Source organism: Podarcis melisellensis (genome assembly GCF_964234715.1).
Source record: "Podarcis melisellensis genome assembly, chromosome: 1".
In the NCBI taxonomy this organism is placed as follows: Eukaryota; Metazoa; Chordata; class Lepidosauria; order Squamata; family Lacertidae; genus Podarcis; species Podarcis melisellensis.
In genome coordinates, this window is record NC_138528.1 from 117,339,734 (window position 1) to 117,366,474 (window position 26,741).

General features: G+C 44.1%; 1 protein-coding gene across 2 annotated transcripts in view; it reads right to left on the reverse strand.

Moving 5' to 3' along the window:
• The window catches only part of CALCRL (calcitonin receptor like receptor), a 90,345-nt gene extending 64,308 nt beyond the window's left edge, over positions 1-26,037 (reverse strand). Inside the window, exon 1 of one of the 2 annotated variants that reach the window (XM_081931650.1) lies at positions 25,697-26,037. The gene's annotated coding sequence lies outside the window, so the exon portion shown is untranslated. The remainder of the gene's footprint in view (positions 1-25,696) is intronic. The other variant, XM_081931649.1, reaches the window with a different exon arrangement.
• Between the last annotated feature and the right edge of the window lie 704 nt (positions 26,038-26,741).

The following is a 26,741-nucleotide window of genomic DNA, read 5'->3' on the forward strand; positions in this document are numbered from 1 at the left end:
TTTTATGGGGAAACATTCAAAATATACAGTTCCCAACCTACAGTCTGGAGAGGCCATGTCCAGGAAAGTGGTCTTGTCTGGGCTTTGCCACCTGATTCCATTTTCTGTACAAACTGCTTCTTATTTGCACCAGATTGCCAGCAGACCATTCAGGATTGGGTCTAATGCACAGCTTATATTGGAGGGGGCTGGGCAAGAAGCCAATTATAGCCAGGGAAAACCCTCTAAGTAACATGGAGAGATGGAAATGCTCCAGAACTTCCTTCAGTTCTGACCACTTAGGTGGGAGTTACATTCCTGGACATCACGTGTATAAGCCAAACTGTGTAAAACCACAATAATAATAACAACAGCATTGTTTGTTTGTTTGTTTGTTTATACATACATACATACATACCCCACCCATCTGGGGGTGGAGACACTCCTTCAGGTATACTGGGCCAAGGTCGTTTAGGGCTTTAAAGGTCAGCACCAACACTTTGAATTGTGCTCGGAAACGTACTGGGAACCAATGTAGGTCTTTCAGGACTGGTGTTATATGGTATCGGCACCCACTCCCAGTCATCAGTCTAGCTGCTGCATTCTGCATTAGTTGTAGTTTCCAGGTTGCCTTCAAAGTTAGCCCCATGTAGAGCGCATTGCAGTAGTCCAAGCGGGAGATAACCAGAGCATGCACTACTCTGGCGAGACAGTCTGTGGGCAGGTAGGGTCTCAGCCTGCGTACCAGTTGGAGCTGGTAGGCAGCTGCCCTGGACACAGAATTGACCTGTGCCTCCATGGACAGTTGTGAGTCCAAAATGACTCCCAGGCTGTGCACCTGGTCCTTTAGGGGCACAGTTACCTCATTTAGGACCAGGGAGTCCCCTGACCTGCCCGGCCAATAGTTCCCCAAAACAGTACTTCTGTCTTGTCAGGATTCAACCTCAATTGTGTAAAGGGCACAAATCCATCCAACCCCCTCTGATGACACTCCAACCTCCTCCACAACTTTCTCTGGCCTCCTCTGATCTCTCTCCAACTGCTTCCAAAACTCTCTGCTCTTAACTCACACGCCACTTTCCAACCACACCCAAACACTCTCCCAATGCCCAATGGGATTGCTGGCCATCCCTGCTGTCTGCCTATTATTTTTTGGTGATCCACGTAAAGCTGCGATTGTGTGTGTGAAATCCACAGAAGAAGAGGACTACCTGTATCTTCAAATGGACACATAGCTGTCAAACTCCGGTCCCTCAGGAGCTGGCAATGGCCACTAATTATACCTAGAGCACCCACACGGAAACATAAGTTGAAATTAAGAATGTGTCATGGCCGTTAGTTGCCCTTATGTGATGTGCTGAAGAAATGCTTTTTACAATACATGAAAGGAACTCTGCTTTATCATATATATTGGCGCGTCAGTATGGTTTGTGATTGCAGAGCAACGGTGGCTAAGCTTTGAAATGTTTCATTAGAAACCTTTGCCATCACATCTTTAAGCTGACCTCTCTAACAGCTTGAAGTGCAAGAATGGAATTCAGTAGCAGAAGATGTGGTTTCGTGCTCTAACTCAGATTGCTGTCATAGGAGATGGGTCAAATTCATAGAGGCTATCAAGGTTGACTAGCAGGGCCGGCTCACCTGTGAGACAAAGTGAGGCAACCACCTTGAGCTTTGGGATCCATAGGGGCAGCTGATCTGCACCACCCGCTGCTGCAGAGCCTCCTTGGCAGCCGCCCCCTTCAATGCCACCTCTACAGTTGACCCCTTGGTGAACAGGAGGCACCGCTGGTTTCCTCCCACTCTTGTTCCCATTGTAGATCTTTATTCCCGGCTTGGTCCTGATGTAGATCTTCACACATCCCTTCATCCCTGGTGGTGATGGGAAGCATCATTTGTGGTTTGTCTCAGGTGCCAAAATTTCTTGACCTGGCCCTGAGCATGATGGCTATATGCTGCCTCCAGGATCAGAGGCAGTATGCTGGGGAGCAGCCATGGTGAGGGAAGCTATCCCCATGTCCCACATGGCCTCTGGTTTGCCCCTATGTGATGTCCCTGCAGGGTCTCTTCTTGTGCTGGTGCGGTGTAGTGGTTAAGAGCGGTAGACTCATAATCTGGTGAACTGGGTTCGCTTCCCCGCTCCTCCACATGCAGCTGCTGGGTGACCTTGGGCCAGTCACACTTCTCTGAAGTCTCTCAGCCCCACTCACCTCACAGAGTGTTTGTTGTGGGGGAGGAAGGGAAAGGAGAATGTTAGCCGCTTTGAGACTCCTTCGGGTAGTGATAAAGTGGGATATCAAATCCAAACTCCTCTTCCTCCTCCTCCTCCTCCTCCTCCTCCCCCTCCTCCTCCTCATCTTCTTCTCCTTCTCCTTCTCCTTCTTCTTCTCCTCTGAGCAATTCACTATCCCTCAACCTAATTAACTCCAAGTGCAAAGCAATCTGAGGAGCTTGACAAAAATAGGATATTTTATCAGATCAGATTCTATCCATAAGACGGGGTGCTGTCGGAAGCTGGAGCCCATGTCGGCAGTGTCATTTTTGCTGAACTTCCTGCCCCCCCCAAAAAACAACTTTCAGATTTTCACTGTTTGAAATATGTCAACCCTACTGTAAAACAGTGTCCATTTGAAGGCTGGAGAACAGCATTTGGAAGAAGGTAAAACTTCATGCTCCCCTCACAATTAGAAGTTGGTCCCTACCAAATAGATGTAAACCCTATAACCTAATTGTCCCTGCTTCATTTTTCCTTTAACTTTACGGAAAATATTAGTCATCTAATGACACCGGGGTCTGGGAACGGAAAAGGAAACCGACGTACACATCTGTTTTGTTGATGGGCAAAAGCTCGAGAGCTAAGGAAATGCAAAGATGTTTCCTCTCAAATGCGCAGAAAATGAAGACGAAGGTTGGGAATGGAGGGAGGGGAGCAGGTAGGAATTAAGAGTAATTCAGTGGTCTGATCCTATTCAGATATAAGTAGAGGCCATGTTGTTTAAGAAACTATTCCAGATTTCTTTGGCCAGAAATCCAGGATGGGAACCTCATTAAAACGGGTTTTCTGGTAAGACCGTAGATACTTTATATGTTATAATCATCATCAAGCTATAAATAACGCAGCAGAGAGGGGGCATTTGCCTTCCCCACGTGAGGCATTTTAGTACTTCCGCTTGCATTTGCGGCCCGAGAGTAGGAAGTACACAGGAAAGGGAACATTTGATATATAAGCAACTCAAAATTTGCATTTTTCCAGTTCTCTGTTTATCGGCAGACGGGGGAAGCTTTAATTCCAGTTTCATCTCCACCCAATAAAAAAACCATGGCATGAGTCCCACTCCAAACACCCCCCCCACAAAAAACTAGCAGACATCAGGAACCTTCCAAATGGTTGCCTAATCAGGGAGTCGTGCCTTTGCAGACATTGACCCAAGAAAGGGAACAGAACAGCTAAATTCTCACAGGTTCAAGGAGTTCAGAATCATTTATTTTTTTAAGACACTAGCAAAAGTGCTCAAAAATGACAAGCAGGAAAGAAGGCCTGCGCATTGCAGTAACCACTGTCAGGACAAGGATAGCCCCTGTGTGTGTGTGTTGCTTCCCCTTCACCCCAAACAGGACTCAAGCTACAGCCAATGTCACATGGGCCACAGAATTCAGCAGCACCACTGGGAACTGAAGCCCAGTGTCACCTCAGTCGCTGGAGCATGAGACTCTTAATCTCAGGTTCATAGGTTTGAGCCCCACGCTGGGAGAAAGATTCTTGGGCTAGCCTTGCCTTCCCTTTCAACTCTACAATACTATGATACTATGTCCTAGTCAGATGTGCAACCCTTGGCTTTGCAAGACCAGGGCTTCCCTTTCTTGTTATGATCCCTTTACCTGTGAAGTTTTGCTAGTGGGTCAGCACAAGAGATCCTGCTGTTTCATGTACCCTCAACGTTGGGTCTGATTCCAGGACTGATAATGCAGCATTATCCCAGAAAATCCTGCCTGTATCTGAAAAAAGCTCTCTGTAACAAAGCAGTTTTAGGATTGTGGTTATCACCTTCCTTTCTATCCACACCTCCCATGTTGGGCTTTCCTGGCCCAGTACTGTTTATCCACATTATGGACAACCTGGCTGAGAGCGCTTTAACCAAGAGACAGCTCCAGGTGTTCAATTAGACTAATTTCAGCCACCCGTTTAGCGCTAGAAAGTAATTAGGAAGAAAGTGTGTGCTTGTGTCTGAAAGGAAGCATCTGAAGCGTAACTAGAAGGGGGCAATATGCAACCGAATTAAAAAGATAAAGAATGGAGGGAACGTTCTTTTATATGCGGTGGACTTGTAAAAGGGTAAAAGAGTATTAGGAAATTATCCATAATGAATTGGAAAAAAATGTTTAAAAGTACTTTCCCCAAAAACCCAGAGTCCTTTTGTTGGGGATAATTCAAACTGAAATTCCCAGGTGTCAAAAATGTTTATTTATGTATGGTACTACTGCGGCCCGTGTTTTGTTAGCCCAAAAATGGAAAAAGAGCAAGGTCCCAACCAAAGAAGAATGGCAACTTAAGTTGACAGAATATGCACAACTTGCAGACTTAACATATAGAATAAGAGAGCAGGAAGAACATGCTTTTAAAGAAGATTGGATTGAATATATGGGAAATTACTGTGCACAGCTGAAAAATGCTGGAAGCATTAAATAAATTCAACAGTAAATAAGTTGATGGATGCAATAATGGAATACAGATTGGTATAGTTTTTGTAAAATATGCAGGGATTTTTGATATGTAAAAGCGAAGTCTTCTCTCAAGGATGGAAAATAAGTATTTAACAAAATTATATACATATATATATATATGCTTTCGTAGATTAGATTATATATAATCTAATCCCAAACTTAAACCGATCCGTGCATTTTTAAAAAGAAAAAGAAGAAAAGATTGACTTTTAATATTTGAATATTAGCATGGGGGAGTCCTTGATAAGTATTAACGGTTTGAGTGAGCTGTCAGCTGTACTATATAAATTAATACCTGACAAGCTGTCCAAAAGAAATTTACTAAGCAGAGGAGCTCCAGGTGTTCGATTTCTATAACTTATAACTGCATTTGCCCATCACATCCTTAGAAGTCATTAGGCTCCTTTTCCTTTCAGAAAGGAAGCTTTCAGGGTACTTCCATGTGCTGCTAAGTGCAGCTGACTCAGGAGGAGCCCAGCAGGAGACAGGCTTTTCAAAGATTGATTCCCGTGACTGAATTTAAAGATTCGCTTGCTCCTGTCTACCTTCGCCTCCGGCAAACTGCCCCCTGAATGCTAGTTCCTGAACAAACAGGAACAGAGGAAAAGGAAAACAAAGCTGTTTGTAGCCTGGATAGCAGCAGAACCAGTGTGTGTAGAGAGCCAGTGTGGTGTAGTGGTTAAGAGCGGTAGACGTGTATCTGAAGAAGTGTGCATGCACACGAAAGCTCATACCAAGAACTAACTTAGTTGGTCTTTAAGGTGCTACTGGAAGGATTTTTTTTTGTTTTGACTGGTGAACCAGGTTTGCTTCCCTGCTCCTCCACATACAGCTGCTGGGTGACCTTGGGCTAGTCACGCTTCTTTGAAGTCTCTCAGCCTCACTCACCTCACAGAGTGTTTGTTGTGGGGGAGGAAGGGAAAGAAGAATGTTAGCCGCTTTGAGGCTCCTTCGGGTAGTGATAAAGTGGGATATCAAATCCAAACTCCTCTTCTTCTTCTTCAGAACGATTCTGGTCGCTCTTGTTACCTCAAGGATTTCTTAAGTCCTACCAAGCTTCCAGCCCATTCATCTGGTTGGGTGAAGAGTAGTACAGTGGAACCTCGGGTTAAGTACTTAATTTGTTCCGGAGGTCCGTTCTTAACCTGAAAGTGTTCTTAACCTGAAGCACCATTTTAGCTAATGGGGCCTCCACTGCCGCTGCACCGCTGCGGCACGATTTTTGTTCTCATCCTGAAGCAAAGTTCTTAACCTGAAGCACTATTTCTGGGTCAGCGGAGTCTGTAACCTGAAGTATATGTAACCTGAAGCGTATGTAATCTGAGGTACCACTGTACAAACATTCCCTAGATCACATTGGCCTTGTCTCTCAGGCCTTATCCAGACTGTCACTATTTCTTGGAGGGATCCAATCGCATACCAGCAAATTCAGGAAACACAATTATAGCTGGTGAGGAACTCAGCAAACCCATTACTTTGAAGGACTGGACTTCTTGCAGGAAGGAAAGTGATTGGGGAATGTACTGTGACACTAGCTTTGGCTTAAGATCAGATGTGTCCCGTCCCCTCACAAAGAATAAATGATTGTTATTTATCTAATCTCCCTGCAAATTAATCAGGATGAAGAAACAGGTCATCCTCAGATATCTTTTCTTTTGTTCCTTGGTCAGCTCTTTGACATCAGCTACAGAATGCTGGCCCCACACTGGCCTATATGACTGCAGCAATGAGCCACTATGGGGTTCACCCACGGTGCTCCAACTTACCGTATTTTTTGCTCTATAAGACTCACTTTTTCCCTCCTAAAAAGTAAGGGGAAATGTGTGTGCATCTTATGGAGTGAATGCAGGCTGCACAGCTATCCCAGAAGCCAGAATAGCAAGAGGGATTGCTGCTTTCACTGCGCTGCGATCAGAATATTTTTTCCCCCTTGTTTTCCTCCTCCAAAAACTAGGTGCGTCTTGTGGTCTGGTGCGTCTTATAGAGCGAAAAATACGGAAGCTGCTATTCTCAGGCAGGCAGGCTCACACCCACAGATGTGTATGTTCCCCCCACAGAGCTTTCTTAAGCAAACCAAGATAATAGCCATATCTGCATCAGTTTGGTCTTTCAGCGGCCTGAACTGATTCTGTTAACTTGGATGATTTGTCCTGAGGAAGCAAAAATATGAAAGAAAAGCCAATCCACCAAGAAGGTGCTTTTTCAAACTTTTCCATCTTACTGTGCAACATCCTTTGCTTGTGATCGTTAGTAATAACTTGTTTCTTCAGCCAAGGACGTAATGGCCAATGGGGCCTAAAACCAGGGTCTTCTTATAGCTTCTGAAATTCCAGAATCGGTTTAGAAGCACCAGCTATTCCCAGAGTCAGGTCCCCTGCCACAGGCACGCACACCAGTTGCCTGCCAAAGGTAAAGAATGTGCTATACAGATATTTTACTCCTCATATAACTGAGTCCATCTCGCTACATCCGTGTCTGTCAACGTGCTGTAATGCGACTCCGGGAGAAGCTCAGTGTGTCAGCAGATTCCTGGCCTTATCTTTCCGCCTCTAAATAAAACAGGCCAAGTGGAGCTCTGCAGGTGCAGGGCAAGTTTCACCTTTACACAATGTCTGAAAGAACGTAATCGGTATAGAGATATATCTTGCGCACCCCCCTCCATAGATCAACAGAGTTTGTATATGACTAAAGGAGAGGCGTTAGCTGGAAATTAATCATTTATCTTTCTCTATCTTGGGAAAGGGCAAGTGTTTATAACAAGCGTCCATGGGAGAATGACAGGGAGATTTTACCTGATGATACAGGTAAAACTCAACCTTGTACTTGAGCATCAAAGCCAAGCCAATCCATCAAACGGTCCACAGGGAACGAGGAGCAAACCTCACCCAATATTGCTTCTGCAGTTGTGGCCAGGCCTCAGAGGAAGAGAAAGGAGACAGGGATGTTTCATTTGTAGAGGGTTGGAGTCAGTTTCAAAACATCTCCAGCATGTTCAGAATGTGCCCTTTTCTGTCCTTGCTTGAGATATAAGACAAAAAACCCCACAATTATTCTGTAGAACCTCACATGGATAACACTGATTGACAGATGCCCATGACACCATAAATATGCTCGTCTCTGGCCTCAAATACCTGGAGTAGTTTTGCAACTTAAAAAACAACAACCACACACACTTAAAAATTAATGTTAACAGACAGATATATGATTTTTTTATATATACATAAGGCAGGCAACTCACTTAAAAATATAGGGGTGCAAGACTGATGACTTCAACCAATGTTCAGTTTGTTTGCATGTGTGTCTAACATGCACACTGCAAAGCCAGGGGAAACCAGACTGAAAACCTCACTGCAGGTCCTCTTTTTAAAATACAGCTATCTTTATTCAGAGAAATGCTTTATATTCACTCAGTTCCTCTGTGATCCAATAGAAAGTGATCCAATAGGATGACTTTCGTAATGTTTTAATTTCTGCATTTCAAGTTTGTGGAAACTCTGCCTATTCTTTAGACAACCTTTTTTTTACAAAAATCATTATTCTTCCTGCTGTTAAAAGAAGAAGAAAAAAGGTCATGCATCCACAACCTATTTCAGAAACGGTTTAATTAAAGAGCTAATTAAAGAGCTAATGACAGTGATTGGACCAGGGGAATCTGGGTTTGAATGTCAACTCAGACGGGAAGTTCACTGGGTGATCTTTTGTCAATTACTCTCTCTCACTGTCTAAAACCACTTTTCAAGGTTTCAGAGGAAATATGGGACAATCCCCATGGGTGCTGCCCAGAGCTCCTTGAAGGAAGAGAAGGATATAAATGTGAGAAATAATAAATCGCCACAGGTAACATGGCCACTTAACACATTTCCCAAAAGGAAAAGGGAAAAAGGAAGCACATCTCTGAAAAAGAACACAAAGAGATCACTTGGATACAATACGTATAACTGAAATGGAAGTTCAACATGTATCTCTGTATGGGAGAAGACTGAATAGGTGGCCTGTTTAAAGCGGACAGCCCTTTAAATAGAAGACTGCCCACCCTAAAGTGGTGCTTCAGGTTAAGAACAGTTTCAGGTTAAGTACAGACCTCCGGAATGAATTAAGTACTTAACCCTAGGTACCACTGTACAGTGGTACCTCAGGTTACAAACGCTTCGGGTTACAAATGCTTCAGGTTACAGATTTCACTAACCCGGAAGCAGTACCTTGGGTTAAAAAAATTACCTCAGGATGAGAACATAAATCGCGCACTGGCGACGCAGCGGCAGTGGGAGACCTCATTAGCTAAAGTGGTACCTCAAGTTAAGAACAGTTTCAGGTTAAGAACGGACCTCCGGAATGAATTAAGTTCTTAACGAGAGGTACTACTGTACTCGAAACCAGTAGTGATAAAGATTTAGGAAAAACATGGCCGGTTTTTATGGCTTGCCAAAGCATCTCACTCAACACCATCGCTGGAGAGGAAATAGAACAAAATAAGAAAGGAACAGGATGGATCTAGAGAGGAAAGAAAGGAAACAGAAATGCTTTATGTGGTCTGAGGTTGCACACGCATGTGATTGACTGTATTTACTGTTTCTCTCTAGCTCAGTGACAAAGTGGTTAGAAATTCTAATAATATCTTAGATTCATAGGAAGAGGTTCAGAGATAGGCTAGCTGTGGTTCTAGCGGTGGTTGTATTCAATGTAACAACTTGATTGTAATCATACATTGTAGAAGTTTTTGCTTAACTCTTGGCACATTTCGTTCCATGGAAGACAAGGAGCATAAACTGCTCTTAAAGCCAGATAGCATGCGTGTATTCAGTGCTGGATTAACGTATGAGCTAAGCAAGCTATAGCTTAGGGCCCCACTCTCTTGGGGGCCCCCATAAATTTTAAAGGGGGAAAAACTGGATGTTTATTTCCAAAATATAAGATAAAAAACAAATAAAATAAAACCTACATGCAGCAACAGTGTTGTGTAGGCTCCTGTGATGTAAGTAATGGGCCCTGCCTGCTAGCCTAAAATATCACTGGTTTGCTCATTTCTATATAGAGGGAAGCTAGCCGACCTGACCGGAAGAGTCCACGACCGGAAGGAGGAGGAGCACCAGGAGGAATGGATGAAATTCAAAGACTATTTAGTTAAATATGGCAAGATAACTTAAATAGAAATACTTGCAAATAACAGATAGGCTTAGGATTTAAATATGTGAAATTATAGAATAATATGTTTAAAGTAAAGATGAAAAGAAAGAAAGATGTTAAGTGATTAAGTAAATTTTATGAGAAACCTGCTTTGGAAAACTGTTACAATGATATATACTGAAATTCAGCCAGGGGGGTTTGAGGAAGTCACTTAACAATGTTACTAAGATTGGATTAAATACAATTAAGATGTATGTTTGTTTGCTTGTTTACAAATTTTGGAAAAGCAATTTTTTTTTTGGAAAATATATATAGAGAGAGAGGGTGTCTACATTCTGCATGGACTGGTTGCATGGCAACATATGCAAATAGCTTTAGATACCTATTAGGTCCATAAATTACCATATAGCATATATTCAACACAAAAAAACAGCAACAATTTGTTGTTGACAAAGGACAGCTGGACATATAAAGGGCCCCATTACCTTCAGTAGCTTCGGGCCTCGTCAAACCTAAATCCGGCCCTGCATGTACCCTTGGAAATGCATGCCACTGGATTTCAATGGAATGTGCAGCCAACTCTAGGGGCTGCATGCATGACTAAGGCTTGCCCATTATTAAGCCAAGTTTTGATAGTGGTTTGCACAGTAGTTTTCCAAGAATAACCTATGTTAACAGGCTGGGTGCTTTTAGATAGCTTCAGATTAGTGTCCTCAAGAAACAGGGCCATTTTAGCAGTGATTCCACAGCAATGGAACTCCCTTCCAACTGATTTACACCCCACCACTTCAGTTCAGGGGCTTAAACAAGGCTTGAATATTTTTCTCTCTACCTCTGCCGAAAATCACAAACAGTCATAAAAAACTTAGGGAACAAGCTGTGCTACCATAAAACTTAGGGAACAAACTGACAATTTTAGGTTATATTTTAGTGATCAAGATTTAATATACAGTGGTACCTCGTTCCGGAGGTCTTTTCTTAACCTGAAACTGTTCTTAACCTGAGGTACCACTTTAGCTAATGGGGCCTCCCACTGCCGCGCGATTTCTGTTCTCATCCTGAAGCAAAGTTCTTAACCCGAGGTACTATTTCTGGGTTACTGGAGTCTGTAACCTGAAGCATATGTAACACGAGGTACCACTGTGTATTTTTAACTGCCGCTATATCTGAATTGTCTCTGTTATACCCAATTGCAATTCATTGTATTCCTGTTGTGTTTTATGATTTTCCCGATATTGTAAGTGAGCCGGAACTGGTCTGTGACCATAATAATAAAATTCAATTCAATTCACAAACAGTCTGTATGATTCAGTTTGAGCTTTCTTACATATAATGCACACATCATTCAGATGTCTTCTATCTCATAGCTCTCCTTTTTTTTGTAGATTGTTTTGCGAGGGCAATGTACTTATAAATAATATTGACTTATTAATATTTGGAATGAATGAATCAAGTAGCCAAGACCAACAATTCACAGTACGTACAAACAAATCATTTGTCTCAACAAAACATCCAGCTTCCCAACAGGAACAATACAGCAAATCAGTTCCCCGCTGAGCTCAAAGACATATTTCTACAAAGAGGGACCCACACCCTTTCATAAAAACACACACCTGCTGCAATCATTTTTCATAAATGCATGACCTTTTTGTTGACAAACCAATAAAGTTCCCTATGTTATTGCTATCAGACATGGAAAATGTTATGGCTTCCTTCTTGACTCTGTACACTTCTTTGTGGATTTAGCATCTCAGAACACACACACTCCTCTTACCGTGGGAATATCCTGCGGCATTATCAGTTCACCTAGTGAGACAGACCATAGGCTCAAGCTGTAGCCATAATCAGTGTTAGAAACTGAGATCTGGCAGCTAGAAGCTAAATGGCACCTTAAACCGAAGTTATGGGTGCCACAACGGAATGTCTAGGTGTGCATTTTTTTATAACAAGAATACAAAGCGGAAAATGAATGAAGCCAAAATAGTAGGTTCCTTTTTCACATGGTCTAGTCCTTCCCCGGGACGCGGGTGGCGCTGTGGGTAAAAGCCTCAGCGCCTAGGGCTTGCCGATCGAAAGGTCGGCGGTTCGAATCCCCACGGTGGGGTGCGCTCCCGTTGCTCGGTCCCAGCACCTGCCAACCTAGCAGTTCGAAAGCACCCCCAGGTGCAAGTAGATAAATAGGGACCGCTTACTGGTGGGAAGGTAAACGGCGTTTCCGTGTGCTGCGCTGGCTCACCAGATGCAGCTTTGTCACGCTGGCCACGTGACCCGGAAGTGTCTCTGGACAGCGCTGGCCCTCGGCCTCTTAAGTGAGATGGGCGCACAACCCTAGAGTCTGTCAAGACTGGCCCGTACGGGCAGGGGTACCTTTAGTCCTTCCCTGCTCACCCCCTGATATTCTTAAGAGGGTCCCTTCTCCAGTCTTCAGAGAGCAGCTGGAAGTGGGGAGGCAGAAAAAGGTCCTCCTTTCCTTCCACTCTACAGTTTTAATCTGAAATCTCAGGTGCCACCCTGCGCCCAGAGCTCAGAAGCTGCTTGCACTTATGGAATTCCCTGTCGCAAAATGCGCCTGGAACAATGGGAGTTTCAAACACTGGTCATAATCACAGTTATCTGCAGCAACCCATTGTGTATGTTTGCTTAGTTGAAGCAGCTGATTATAGTCAATGAATGCAAGCACCATATCCAGGGCCATGTGTGTGTCATTCTTAAAGTAGATCGCACATCAAAGTTACAACAGAGGAGGAGGAAGGTCTTGAGAAGCAGCTTAATGCCAGCTTAAAAGAGAGGGAGATAGAACTGCAGTAAAAGGATTTCTTATGGGTTATGAAGAAAATATCTTTCTGCAGCACATCCTATCTTCTGAAAAAAAAGTCATTTTAACATCTCCTTCATGTTTAGTCCCCAGAGTGACACCTGCTGGACTCCATTGACAAAACCCACCACAAAAGTTAAGATATTCCCATAATAAACTCACAAGTATGGTACATTTCCATTTGGAGGATCTCAGTGTTTATGATAAAGGCTGTTTGCTCAGGGCTATTTTCCCTGCATATCAAGAACTGAACTACTGCACTCGGGAGAATGCCTTCTTTTTAAAAAGTTTATTTTACTTTTGTGGGGTCCAAGCTAACTTAGTTGCACTTCATTCTCAACAGAACTCAACGGGACTTACACCCTTGTGCAAATAAATTGAAAAAAAAGCACATTTTCTATCTTACTTGTAATCCTATACTCAAAACAAACATGAAAAGTCAGTTGATCATTATGGTGTCGGAAGCCTGCAGCCAATAGAAGGAGTGATGCGCTCGCTGCAATATATTGAGGTTCTAAGAAAGAGGGTTATTCCAGAGCTGGAAAAGAGGTATCCTGGCAGTACTGGGATATTGCCCCTTGTCACACATCGAAAGTGGTGAAGAAATTCATGACACAGCAGCAAATACAGGTACTTGATTGGCCAGGGAATTCCCTGGACGTAAATCCCATTGAGAATTTGTGGGCTTTATGCAAAAGTCGTCTCTGTGCTGTAGACTGTATGACTATGGAGAAGCTCATTCAGGCGCTGATTCAAGTGGTACAGGGATCCAAAAATCAACAGTGACTGTTCAAAACTAGCAGATTCCATGCCAAACCGTGTTCAAATGCTGCTTAAAAATAGAGGTGGTCATATCCATCACTAATGTACATATATGTGAGTTTTGTACATATATATGTGAGTTTTGTACAATAAACTACATTGTTTGTTTCAATTAATTTGCACAAGGGTGTAAGTCAGGACTAACATGTCCCATCGGTTTCAGAGGGACCCCGAGGTTTGCGCATGTAATGACGAGACAGTGCTCCTGTTAAGTTGTGGGTGAACATATCAGATGACACAGCGATTCTTCAAACAGCTCTTGTTTATTCACAGGCCAGAACAGAACTGAACTGAAGGATTCAGCCAGTCTGCTTATATAGAGCTCCACTACAACGCAACTGTAACAACTTTCTGTAACTATCCAATCACTGAACGTCACTTTCAATCCCTTATTTGCATATGAGTGAAAACTATCTACAGTATCCACCTGCTGGCCCAGGGTGAGAACTTCAGTACATAACAGCTCCAAAACAAAGACACTCTAAAATCGTAATTCTGAATTTTTAAAATGGCAGCTGCCGGGTCAGTGGCAGGTAAGTTGAAGTGGGAAGCAATTGCTTTTGTGGCTAGCAAAGAGGGCATGGTGTGAGAGTTAGACTCCTTTAAGAGCAGAAACGGAAGGAATAAGGCATGGAAGGAAGTTACATCATGAAGAAGGTCCTTTGTGTTAAAGTTAAATTTGTTGGTAGCGTTCAGCGGTTTTCAGCTTTTATTTATTTATTCCACTTGACTGTATCCCGCGCCCCCCGGCAGCCCACCTCAGAGCAGTACACAACGAACAATACATGTTGTTGACTGAGCCACCACAAGCACTTTGCCTGTTTCCTCAGACCTGGAAAGCTGTCGTTGATCCCATAAAATCTCATTACATCCTGGCACATCAGACCTTTATTAGCCATGGCACCTGAGCTGTTGTGGCGATGAGCAATTTCATCCTCAAAGAACCTAGCACATCCATTTGCATCCTCGCCATTGTTGGGCCTGCTTCATTCCCAACAATGGCTTAAGAATCAGCCCCTCTTCCCAGGGAACTCTGGGAATTGTAGTTCTGTGAGGGCAACAGGGGACTCTTAACAACTCTCAGCACCCTTAACAAATGACAGTTGGGGAGCCATGGCAGTTTAAATCCCGACGATAGTGCTTTAAATGTAGAGTTGCCATATAACAAGTTGTTGAGCTTTTATTTGACAAGATAAAAAAAAGCGCACAGTAATTTGGAACTGGACCACTTTACATAGTGCTATTATTAAAACCTACCCAACACTCTGTGTTTAGTAAACAAGAAACTGTCTTACTGTCACTAACCTTCAGGCAGACAAGAAACACAGCTGCTTTAAACCAAAGACTTCGTTTTAGATATAGAGGAAACGAGCGTTCTTTTTTCTGGTGTTACTAATTATACAACAAGCTGCTCTATTTACTATTTGCATAACTACTTAACTTCTTTCCCACACTGCCCAATAAACAACCTATTTACTTCAAAGAAGTACTCCAGCTAGGGTTGCCATATTTCAAAAAGTGAAAACCCAGACAGAAAAGTTGTTGAGCTTTTACTCTGGCAAAGTCGCACGGAGATTGGACATTTTTGAGCTGTTTCTGAGGCAAACAACACACCAACATAGGCTTTCGTACGTCCGAATTTTTCCAGACATTCAGCCGAGTTCTATCCAGACACTGCTTGCAGCTGCAGTATTCCGGATATGTTCAGGAAATTCCGGACGTTTGGCAACCCTAACTCCAGCTGAATGGCTTCAAAGAAAATGTTTCAGGACCATATTTGCTGCAGTCAACAGACACACTACATATGTAGACACTGTCACGGAATTCTACTCAATATTGATCCAGAACAGAACTACAATATATAGTTTGTTGTTGTTTAGTCGTTTAGTCGTGTCCGACTCTTCGTGACCCCATGGACCAGAGCACGCCAGGCACTCCTGTCTTCTACTACCTCCTGCAGTTTGGTCAAACTCATACTGGCAGCTTCGAGAACACTGTCCAACCATCTCGTCCTCTGCCGTCGCCTTCTCCCTGTGCCTTCAATCTTTCACAACATCAGGGTCTTTTCCAGGGAGTCTTCTCTTCTGATGAGGTGGCCAAAGTACTGGAGTCTCAGCTTCACCATCTGTCCTTCCAGTGAGCACTCAGGGCTGATTTCCTTAAGAATGGATCGGTTTGATCTTCTTGCAGTCTATGGGACTCTCAAGAGTCTCCTCCAGCACCATAATTCAAAAGCATCAATTTTTCAGCGATCAGCCTTCTTTATGGTCCAGCTCTCACTTCCATACATCACTACTGGGAAAACTATAGCTTTAACTATACGGGCCTTTGTTGGCAAGGTCTCTGCTTTTTAAGATGCTGTCTAGGTTTGTCATTGCTTTTCTCCCCAGAAGCAGGCGTCTTTTAATTTCATGGCTGCTGTCACCATCTGCAGTGATCATGAAGCCCAAGAAAGAGTTAGCAGAGTAAAAACTTAAATCTCGTTGCAGGATTCCCAAAAAATAGACCAGAGGCAATTAATATTACATCCAGCAGGGCTTTATTGCTATTGAAGGCAAATGAGCATAATGGCCACAAATCCAATGCCTATATATGTAGGCAGAAACGGATCATCTGAATTTTAAAAACTGTGCTCAATGGCGGAATTATTATTAAATGTTCTTAACAGCTATGTGATTGTACTTTCCTTTGCTCAAAACCCTTGCATTTAAAATTCAGTAAGCTCTGCCACTTGAATTTAAAGTAATCAAAATTATGTTTTCCGAGTGGATTACGCAGAACGATTTTGGCCTCTTTCTTTGCCTGGAAACGTTAATAATCTGAATCTGGGCTGCAAGATTTGAAGTCTTTATCACACACACATAATAAATTCATACCCTGAGGAAAAGTTGCTTCCCCATGATCCAAAACGCCTATATTGCTCAGTATATTTAAGTGAGAGTGGTAAGGAACTGCTGTTGAGGTGGGGGACAACATCTCATGAGACATTTTGCACTTGGTATGAACACCAGGAAACAAAATTAACGTCCCCATAGAATTAAAATGGTTAAATTGCCAGTTTCTTTGGAAAACCCACAGAGGTAGAGGCCTGAGCTGTTCCTGACTGCTACTTCTGTGTGTTTTCCTGGGAGAAGTTTTTATTTATTTTTTTATAATAATTTTTTATTGATTTTCCAACACAAATTAAAAAATAAAACAACGCACAATACATAGACAAACAAAACATATAGACATGTATAATTTCAAAACCTCTTTTTCATAAACCTTACTTCCCAGACTTCCCTGGGAGAAGTTTTTATGTGGTTCACAAGAGCCACGCACAATGGATGCACCCTTTGTTTTTACACTGCTTTTCACACCCCTCACAATCCTCCATTCAGACAAAAAAAAGTGTCATTAGCAGAGTTTAAGGCATGGGTAAGCAAACTAAGGCCCAGGGCCGGATCCGGCCCAATCGCCTTCTAAATCTGACCCGCGGATGGTCCAGGAATCAGCGTGTTTTTACATGAGTAGAATGTGTCCTTTTATTTAAAATGCATCTCTGGGTTATTTGTGGGGCCTGCCTGGTGTTTGTTTTTACATGAGTAGAATGTGTGCTTTTATTTAAAATGCATCTCTGGGTTATTTGTGGGGTATAGGAATTTGTTCATCCCACCCCCCCAAAAAAAAATATAGTCCACCCCCCCCAAGGTCTGAGGGACAGTGGACTGCTTCCCCTGCTGAAAAAGTTTGCTGGCCCCTGGTTTAAGGAGTTCTGGCCAGGTAAATCACTCAAGGAGAAGGTGAAGCAGGGCCAGTCAGGAGTGCAAAGAAAGCTCCCAAGGACCAGAGTGAGAGTGCTGGAGTATTTGGCTCCCAGGTCTGAGGTCCACCCCCCTCCCACTTCACGACAGAGGAAAACCACTTTGTTTTGCCATGCCACAATGCTGTGTGTTGCCTACACAGAGATAAGATACAGAGTGGGCTGGATCTGGGCTTCCTTCCAGAAAGTTTATGTAATGTACACATATGCAGCTGACTGCGAAATAATAAAGCTCAGCGAATGTTGTGGTTACCAGGTTAAAAATCAAATATATATATATGTATATATAAGGAGAATTGCACCTTATGTAAAGAGGCCGAGCTGCAAAGCAGGAAGTCCTTGCTTTTAAATGTCACATCTGCTGTGAACGCGAGGAGAGCTTTGAACAAGCTGCTTTCAAATTCTTGGACAGAAGTGCTTCCTGGGTTCTTCAAACTTTTCAAGACACAAGCGTGCCAAACGGCAAGCCCCGTCTTCTCCTCCTTTATCGGCACGAACGCAGTTTCAAAGCCATCAATAAAACCATAAATTGACTTAAGTCACATTGCAGGTTTGCTCTATAGAAGCACCAGAAACAGGGCAGAAGCTTTCAAACGCCAGGGCCCTTTTGGTAAATCTGTGCAAAAGCCTAGAAGCAAAGGGAAAGGGGATAGCTACTTGAAAGACATGGGGCAGAGGCTCACGACACAAGCTTGCACCTGCTAATTTATATGTAGATGCACACTGAGGCTGCCTTTTAGGGGGGTAACTCTGGTTGTCGGGGGCGGTGGGGGGGGGAAGCTCTGGGTGTCATAGGGCAAAACAACCTCTGCATGTCAGGACTTAAGCTGAGCGATGAGGTGCTTAAAGGATTTCCTAGATCCACAACATTGTACGTGTGCACTGGTAAAGGGATGCGGGTGGCGCTGTGGTCTAAACCACTGATCCTCTTGGGCTTGCTGATCAGAAGGTCGGCGGTTCAAATCCGCACAATGGGGTGAGCGCCTGTTGCTCTGCTCCAGCTCCTGCCTACCTAGCAGTTTGAAAGCACACCAGTGCAAGTAGATAAATAGGTACCACTGTTGTGGAAAGGTTAACAGCGTTTCCGTGCACTCTGGTTTCCGTCATGGTGTTCCATTGTACCAGAAGTGGTTTAGTCATGCTGGCCACATGACCCAGAAAGCTGCCTGTGGACAAATGCCGGCTCCCTCGGCCTGAAAGCGAGATGAGCGCCGCAACCCAATAGTCACCTTTGACAGGACTTAACCGTCCAGCGGTCCTTTACCTTTTTTTTATGTGTGTGCTGGGTCCTCTACCCTGCTCAGGTTGAAATATTTCAATAACTTTTGTCTCTGTGTGCAAGAATTGTGCATATGTACTTGAACATTTAAAAAAGTCCTCTGGGTAAATTAAAACAGCAAGTGGCTGGGGTTTCGTTTTGGGTACTCCAACACGTAGCACACCCAGTCACCCTGATTTTATTTTATTTTTTAATTAAGTTTCCAAAATGAGGAATGGGCCAGCAGATTTGCAGCCTGCCACAAATATCCCCTGAAAATCCCTCTTCATTCAAGCAACAATATCCGCATCCATTCAATCTAATTTTCCCGAGGGCTGTAAACGTGAACTTATTTCTGCATGATTCACTCAGAAACTACAAACACGGGCAGAAGGTGAATAGAAGGAAGGAGGTTACGTTTGCAAAAGTGTAACTCCGAGGTGCGTTGAAACGACAATGCTGACCTGAAGCGGCGATGAAACTTTTTAAAATACCATTTAACAAAACTGCATTGGGAATTTAGAGTGTGTATAAAAAGCAGCTGTGATGCAATGGCTTGTTGGTTGGGTGTGGATGTGGGAAAGTTGACATTCCTGCTCCCCCTTCCTGATCAACATGGGATTTTGAACAATACAGCTAAAGGTTAAAGGATGCTTAATTATTATTATTTTAACCCTAGCATTTGGCCAATTTGGCCATTCCAGGATGAACCAGCCAGCCTCTATCGCTCACCACACCTCCACAACCCTGTGGTGACGGTTCAGCTGGCTTCACTGAAAAGGACTGAAATATTTCGGTGAGCTTCTGTTCAACACATTTGCAGATCTTCAAAAAGAGTAAGTATAGACCTGCCACTTAGAGGGAGACGCAGAGATCAATGGCCTGCTGGAAATTACGAAAGAAGTGAAAACTGCTTCACCTTGTGAATCTTATTTGTTCCAAAATATTGTGCACATACCATTTTAAAACCACCTCAGCTTTGGCAACTCGTGTGTAACACAGTTAAAGTTATCCCCCTAACTTTCCACTTGCCCACGTCCTCAGATTCTATTAAACATAAAACCAAAGACACCAGAAGATTTGCTCTAAATTTTGACTTATGAAAGATCAGGCTGAGGTTTCAAACAATTGTTTTACTTTCTAAAGTAACCAAAATTAGCCAGCATCACCACCATTGAAACATAAGTTTTGTAGGCTTAATAACTAACCACTGAAGAGCTACAAAATGTCCTCTTGCATGTCCTTCTCAAAGTGGATGAGCCAACGGCTTGAATCGAATGCTGGTGGTACTCTCTTTCATTTTCCTAGCTACAGGAGCACAACTGCCTATACCACGTCAGTACTGAGAATGTTAACAAGCAACATAAATATAATATACAAAATACAAAGTGGAGACATTAAGGAAATCCAAAGGGAAAATATGAAGACCAGAGGTTCTGACGAACGGATTATTAAAAACATGTGAGGTAAACGGTGGAAGTCTTTTTTAAAAAAAAACCAAAACACTTTATTTAAGGTAGATAAGGACAAGATGAAATTATACAAATGAATATAAATATAGATGGGAAACGGCTATGTATTGTGAGTACTTATCTACTTTTAAAATTTTTCACCTATGATCTTTTTCTTTTACTTCTTTATTCTTTCTTTGTTCTTTTTTCTCTTTTCTGATATATTATCTTTCATTTCACTGCTTTTTTGTGAATAGCATTTTATAGAGGTATAAATAACTGTAAATATGAAAAGAGACAAAATATTCTCTAATTTTTTCCCCTTGGTTAGAAGTATTTTCTTTTGTTGTGAATATGTATGTTTTCTAATTTATACTTAATAAAATTTTTTTAAAAAAACAAGCAACATATCCATAAACAACAGAACAATCCATCTTCTTATATCTACCATTTTAAGCAAACGAAAATAAAACGTTTATATCCCAGAAAGCAAAAACGTTTGCATTTGAACCCACCATTGCTTTCAGTTTATACTTTCTTTCCTTCCGGGATTCAACTGCAAAAAATATAGGCTGAGAAGCCCCTTTCAGCCTTTCCTGTGCCATGTGTGAATTATAGATGGATCTTTGGTTTGATCCAGAAGAGGTCTTCTTACAGTCCCAAAGTGGTTAATGCCGGACCAAACGCAGGAGAAAAAATTGAATGTAGATTTTTTTATTAATGAAGTTTCCTATTCACATTTTAGAGGATGTTCAATGCAAAGGGTGATTTAAGCCTTAGACATGAAAACTACTGCAGATTTCAGTTCGCAAACAAACTTGTTTGACAAATTTATGATGTTAGATTTGGATTTTACAGGCTGCCTAACCACCATACATTCAAAGCACACACAGAGAGTCACAAAAGGTGTTTGCTGTAGCTCTAATCTGGATAGTTTATTCACTGACTGTGATAGGATTTGGTTTTGTGGATAAAGTGGCTTTCTAAGCACCTTGGGCCAAAATTAAATGATACTGCAGGTGCCGGGTGGCCACTGAAAATAGGAGCCCTGTGTCTTATTCTCTCTCCTGCTCTTCTTCCATGGTGCAAAATGTGCTGCATTGTGGTGTCGTGGTCAGAATTCCCCTGCCTCAAAATGCTACATAGAGTGACATGAGGTGAGAAAACCTTGAGGATGAAGCCCCTGAAAACTGCACACAGCTACCGTTCCCAGAACCCATAACAAACTACAGCTCCCAGGATTCTTCCTGCCCCCCCCCCCGTGGTGCTTTAAATGCATGGTGCATGTGAATCCCTTTGCGACACGGGGAGAATCATATTCGCCTGCCTTACAGGACTGTGGTAATGATTCTTGAGTGGTGAGGAACCTGTGGACCTCCGATGGATTTCATGCAGTTGGGGGGAGCTGGAAGGAAGAGAAGGAGCGCAGGGAAGCAAAACACACAAAGCCAAAATGGGTGGAGGATGGATGGATGGAAATCCCTCTGGGAGCAATCATTTGAGACCTCTGGCAACAGTAATCTGTCCTTTCCTGGTAGTTCTCTGGGCAGGGAGGAAGAGAAAGAGGGAGGGAAGGAGGGAGGGAGGGAGTAGCAGGGAAGCAGGTGGCAGAAAGACAGAGAGAAAACACAGGCCATGACCTTCTTTGCTTCTAGCCTCACTGTTATGTAGCCCTCACCACCATGTTTCCAAGAGCTTGTGGCCTTGGAGTGGAGGAGGTTAACCGCTGCGGTGTTCATGGCTGCACTGTGAGTGCTGGAAGGAATACTACTTCAAGGCCCATTTTCACCTGTCCTAGGGGATGGAGCCCAGACTCACCTTGAGCAGCTAAAAGAGGCTCCTGGGAGGCCATTGAGACATTGCTGGAACAACTCTTGGGTTGGGGCAACTGGCTAAATAGTTTCACAATGCTTTAACCAGTTCCACCTAAACATTAGGAAGAACTTCCTGACGGTAAGAGCTGTTCGACAGTGGAATTTGCTGCCAAGGAGTGTGGTGGAGTCTCCTTCTTTGGAGGTCTTTAAGCAGAGGCTTGACAACCATATGTCAGGAGTGCTCTGATGGGGTTTCCTGCTTGGCAGGGGGTTGGACTCGATGGCCCTTGTGGTCTCTTCCAACTCTTCTATGATTCTATGACTTCCAATTTTGGTTCCTCTGTTTTGTTTTTGTCAGGTTGGTGTTAGTTAAATGTTTAGTTGGGTTTGGTGGTTATTTTAATTTGAACAAAATGTAAACTGTTTGTTATTGTTGTTGGTTTCTATTTATTTATTGGTTTGTTTGTTGCTTGTATAGGATATGTGGTTTTTTTAATGTTTGATGCTTTGTTGTGTTTTTATATATGTTGTAAGCTGCCCAGAATGGCTGGGGAAACCCAGCCAGATGGGCGGGATATAAAATAAATAAAAATTAAATAAATTCACATTCCCCTTTACAGTGCATTCGCTGCGTTTCCAGTGCTGGGTTTTGAACCTGTGTTCACACAGCTCAACGCCATCCAAAATATAGTTGCATCCTGTACTACTGTCATAAGAAACTATTCACACAGGTGAGAGTCCTTTGGCCATTCCTAGCAAAGGTGTGAGGATCCCTGCCCATCAATGTCCCCTGTATACAAATAGACACAAACATGACACTAATGAAGTCATGTTGATTTGAACATCTGAGGAACACACAGAAAAGAAACACACACACAACTTCACCATCCTCTAAGATGGTAATGTGAACTATAGTAAAGGTAAAAGGTAAAAGGTAAAGGCAAAGGGCCCCTGGAGGGGTAAGTCCAGTCAAAGGCGACTATGGGTTTGTGGCGCTCATTTCGCTTTCAGGCTGAGGGAGCCGACGTTTGTCGACAGACAGCTTTCTGGGTCATCTGGCCAGCATGACAAAACCACTTCTGGTGCAATGGGACACCGTGATAGAAGCCAGAGTTCACAGAAACACTGTTTACCTTCCCACAGCAGTGGTACCTATTTATCTACTTGCACTAGTGTGCTAGGTTGGCAGGAGCAGGGACTGAGCAACAGGAGCTCACTCCATCATGGGGATTTGAACCAACAACCTTCTGATTGGCAAGCCCTAGAGGCTTAGTGCTTTAGACCACAGCGCCACCCATGTCCTGAACTCTAGTTTTGCATCACGGCTAAGTACTACTCAGTGGCCGGTTTCTTTATAATCCAAAGAAAGATATTCGGGTCTGATGTTTTAGATCTGTGAATGTTTTTGAGAACAGATACCAAATCCCCTAGTCCACCCTCTGAATGAACTGGCAGAAATACCTCAGTCAGCACTTATCTGGATCATGGCAACAAAGAGCAGGATTTTATTTGACCATTTGCAAAGCGTCTCGTTCCTTTTTCTTTTCTTTTTTTAAAAAAGGTCAAAAGTAGTAATACAAGCAGACAACTGGTATCCAGCAGACAAAAGGAAACGCTGAAATGTAGAGCAATAGCCCATTATGTGTTACAAGCAGCAAGGGACACAACAAATGACACAATTTCTAACTATTAAAACGGACAGACCTTTGTAGGCGCAGTCAAGAAACGTGAGACATGTGAAGCAATTCATGCACTTCTGAGCTATAGGGATTTTTCCTCCTGGGGAAATGGAGACAAGGTACCAGCCTGAATTACCTCATAGGGTTCACGGATGAAAGTTAACCCCGTGCCATTTGAGTTCCGAACAAACAACAGCAGTGCTTAAAAATATGATAAAACCAGGTGTAACTCTTAACTCCAGAAGAACAACTCCAATCCTTTAGCAGCTACTCTTGTATGAAGGGGGTTTACTTGCATTTTCCAATCTCTGGCAAAAGAAAACCCCCAAACAAGTCTATCCGAAGCATTTCAGCACTCTCTGTGCCCCAGATATTTCTATTGGGGGTTTCTTCAACGACCCCTTGACCTTCCAGGTACGTGGAGTCCTGCTCCCCAGTGCTAAGAAGGGTTAATTTCAAATGGCCAAAATAGCAGTGGAGCCTTGGACCGCACATCTATTCTGCACTCACAAATTCTCCATAGAGTTTAAATGTAGGGCTGCCAACCTCCCTGGGTGACCCAAAGGCATTTCTTTCCCTCTATACACCTCAGTAGGATTTTTGTCATTGACAACTCATCACACAGGAGCCAATCCTCCTTAAACAATCTCTTCCTTACACACAGAAAGTCAATCCCCAAAGCTGAACCTCATGGAAACAACAACAATTTTATTTATAGGCTGGCCATCTGACTGGGTTGCCCCCAATTCTGGGCACTTCCTAGTCGAATATTAAAAACACAATAAAACACCAAACATGAAAACCTCCCCTATATTCATATGCTGCTCCCTCTTTGCTACATCCGAATCAAGAGAAGTCTAACCACACGGGGATGGGGAGAAAATGTAACCCTACAAGTCCACACGCTTCCACATTTTCACGGCTCCAATGGTTTTGAGGCTGAAGGAGGAAAAGTGGCAGTGTTTGTGGTGAACACATGACCCGCTAATACCCCAGTCCTAACCAGGCTTACTCAGAAGTCCTCTCACTTAGTGTGGGATTGCCAATTGCTTGGGACTGCGACCAGGCAGTCCGATTCAAACAATGTATGCCTACTCAGAAGAGTGACCAAATTGAATCTGGCTTGTTCCCAGGTAAGCGTAAGCAGAATTGCAGCCCTGGGCAGAAATTCTAGGCACATTGGCACCTAAAGGACTGGCAGCAGCAAACAAGGCTATGGATCTTAAAGCATCTTTCCTGGAAATAGCAAAGCCGGCTGGATTCGGGACCTAGGCTATTCATACATAAAATCAGAAATAGCAACATCTGGATGCAAATGTGATTAGTACCAGGTATTGAACTTTATCTACAGGTGTAGGGTGATATACAAACAACAGCAACAATTTATAAATATGATGCCCCTCTGGGCAGCTCCCAACAAAAAACAATAAAAGCCAATACAACATCACACACTAAAAACTTCCCTGAATGCTAATAACGATGTTAAGCCTACTCAGGCACAAGTGCCACAGTGCATGGCCTCAACTGTGTCTCCTTAAGAGCCCCACTGATCTCTCTGGGTCTCCCAGAACAAGCTTTCCCCCGTTTACTTGAAGGAAGTCCCAACTGAGAGCAACGAGGCTTATTCCCAAGTAAGGACGCGCAGGTTTAGAGCCCTGAGTCTGATCTGAGACGAACAGCAAAGGGCTACCGGGGGTGCCTTTTCGCGCGCTCGTCTCTCTCCACGCCACCCTCTCCTACAAGCCAAGGAGCTCGCAATGCGCGCAAGCCCTCGCGCCGATTCAGCCACCGAAACGGCACCGAGGCGAGCGCGGCTGCAGCGCCGGCATCGCCCTCGTCCTCTTCTTCCGTTCGCCCCTGCTTTGCCCAAAGCCGCCTGCTTTCCACGCCGGGCTTTGCTCCAGAGGGATTCTGAAAACTCCGAAGGCGCCCAAAGGATTTCCTGCATTTCCCCAAGGCGAAACCGGGTGCGCCCCGGTGTCGCTTGCTGCCAACTTGGGGTCTGTCTCTTTACGCGCAGCCAAGTTGCGTGTGGTCCCACCTCTCTCACCCCTACACGGAGGCACGCTTTCGAACAAAGGGGTTTCCCCTCTCCCTCCCTCCAAATAAAGTTCCTCTCCACGGCTTGTGCAAACCACACGCGCGCGGGGAGCCCCCAACTTCGCCAGCGGGAGCGATTGCCTCTCGCGCGCGTGGGTCAAGAGTGATCCGTATTAGGATCGATGCTCACCCAAAAGCTCTTCCTCCCAGCGGCACCGTAGGCAAGGCGATCGGACGTGCGTCCAACTCTCGGTGGGTTCTTCGTTTCGGAGACAGCTTTGCCCCCTTCCACACACACACAAACACACACACACACTCCAAAAAGACAAATGCGAAGCGGAGTCGAAGCGCACAACAAAGGAGTCGATCAGGAGAGGCAGGTACAATCCAAGTTGGGAGATGGGGCGAAGGGAAGCGGCTCTGCTGCGCTCTGCCCTCCGGAGGAGGCGGCTGGGTCTGAGGAGGGACTGGCGAGCGTGGTCCGGTTGTAAGCGATCCGCAGCGCAAAGGAAACATCCCCGTTTCCTGTTACATCAGCCCCAGACCCCGCCCGCCGGGAGGATTGGGTTACTTTCTTGGCAAGGCAAGCGCTGCTCTTTTTCTCTTCCCGGAGACGCGCTCTCGGTAGGAGCGCAGGGCTGCTGCTTCTTGCTGCTTTTCCCACCTTTTTTAAGCCGACCGTCCTGAAATTGCCTGCGCGCACCCAGGAGCTGAAGTGAGGCGCGGGACAGCGAGATCCCTCCACCTAGGAGGCATAGAAAACGGGAGTGGTGCAGCAAGAAAGCCGCTGGAACGTTTCCAAAGCTAAGCAGGGTCCGGTGTGGTTTCAGATTGGATGGGAAACCCTGCGTGGAGCTGGGGTTGGGCTAGATGACCCTAGGATCCCTCCCGACCCTCTTAACTGTTAGATCACACAGGCTCTCAAGGCAGCGAAGGTGGAAAGCTGTCATAAATCCCCTTGCAGCCTCCCTTTCTCCATTGCATCCTGCCTTTCTTCTGTGGAGCTCAAGGCAACATGCAGACCCTCACAACCACCCCAGGAGGTAGGCTGCTTAGGCACAGTGATTGCGCATGACCCAAGGTCATCCAGCAAACTTCAGGGGAGAATTGGAACCTGGAGACTCCCTGGCTGTTGCTTGATGCTCAGTCTAAGCCACTCCATGGGGCATGGAGGTGCAACAGAGGAGAGGCAGTGTGGTGTAGTGGTTAGAGCGTTGGATTACTGCTGGGGTTCA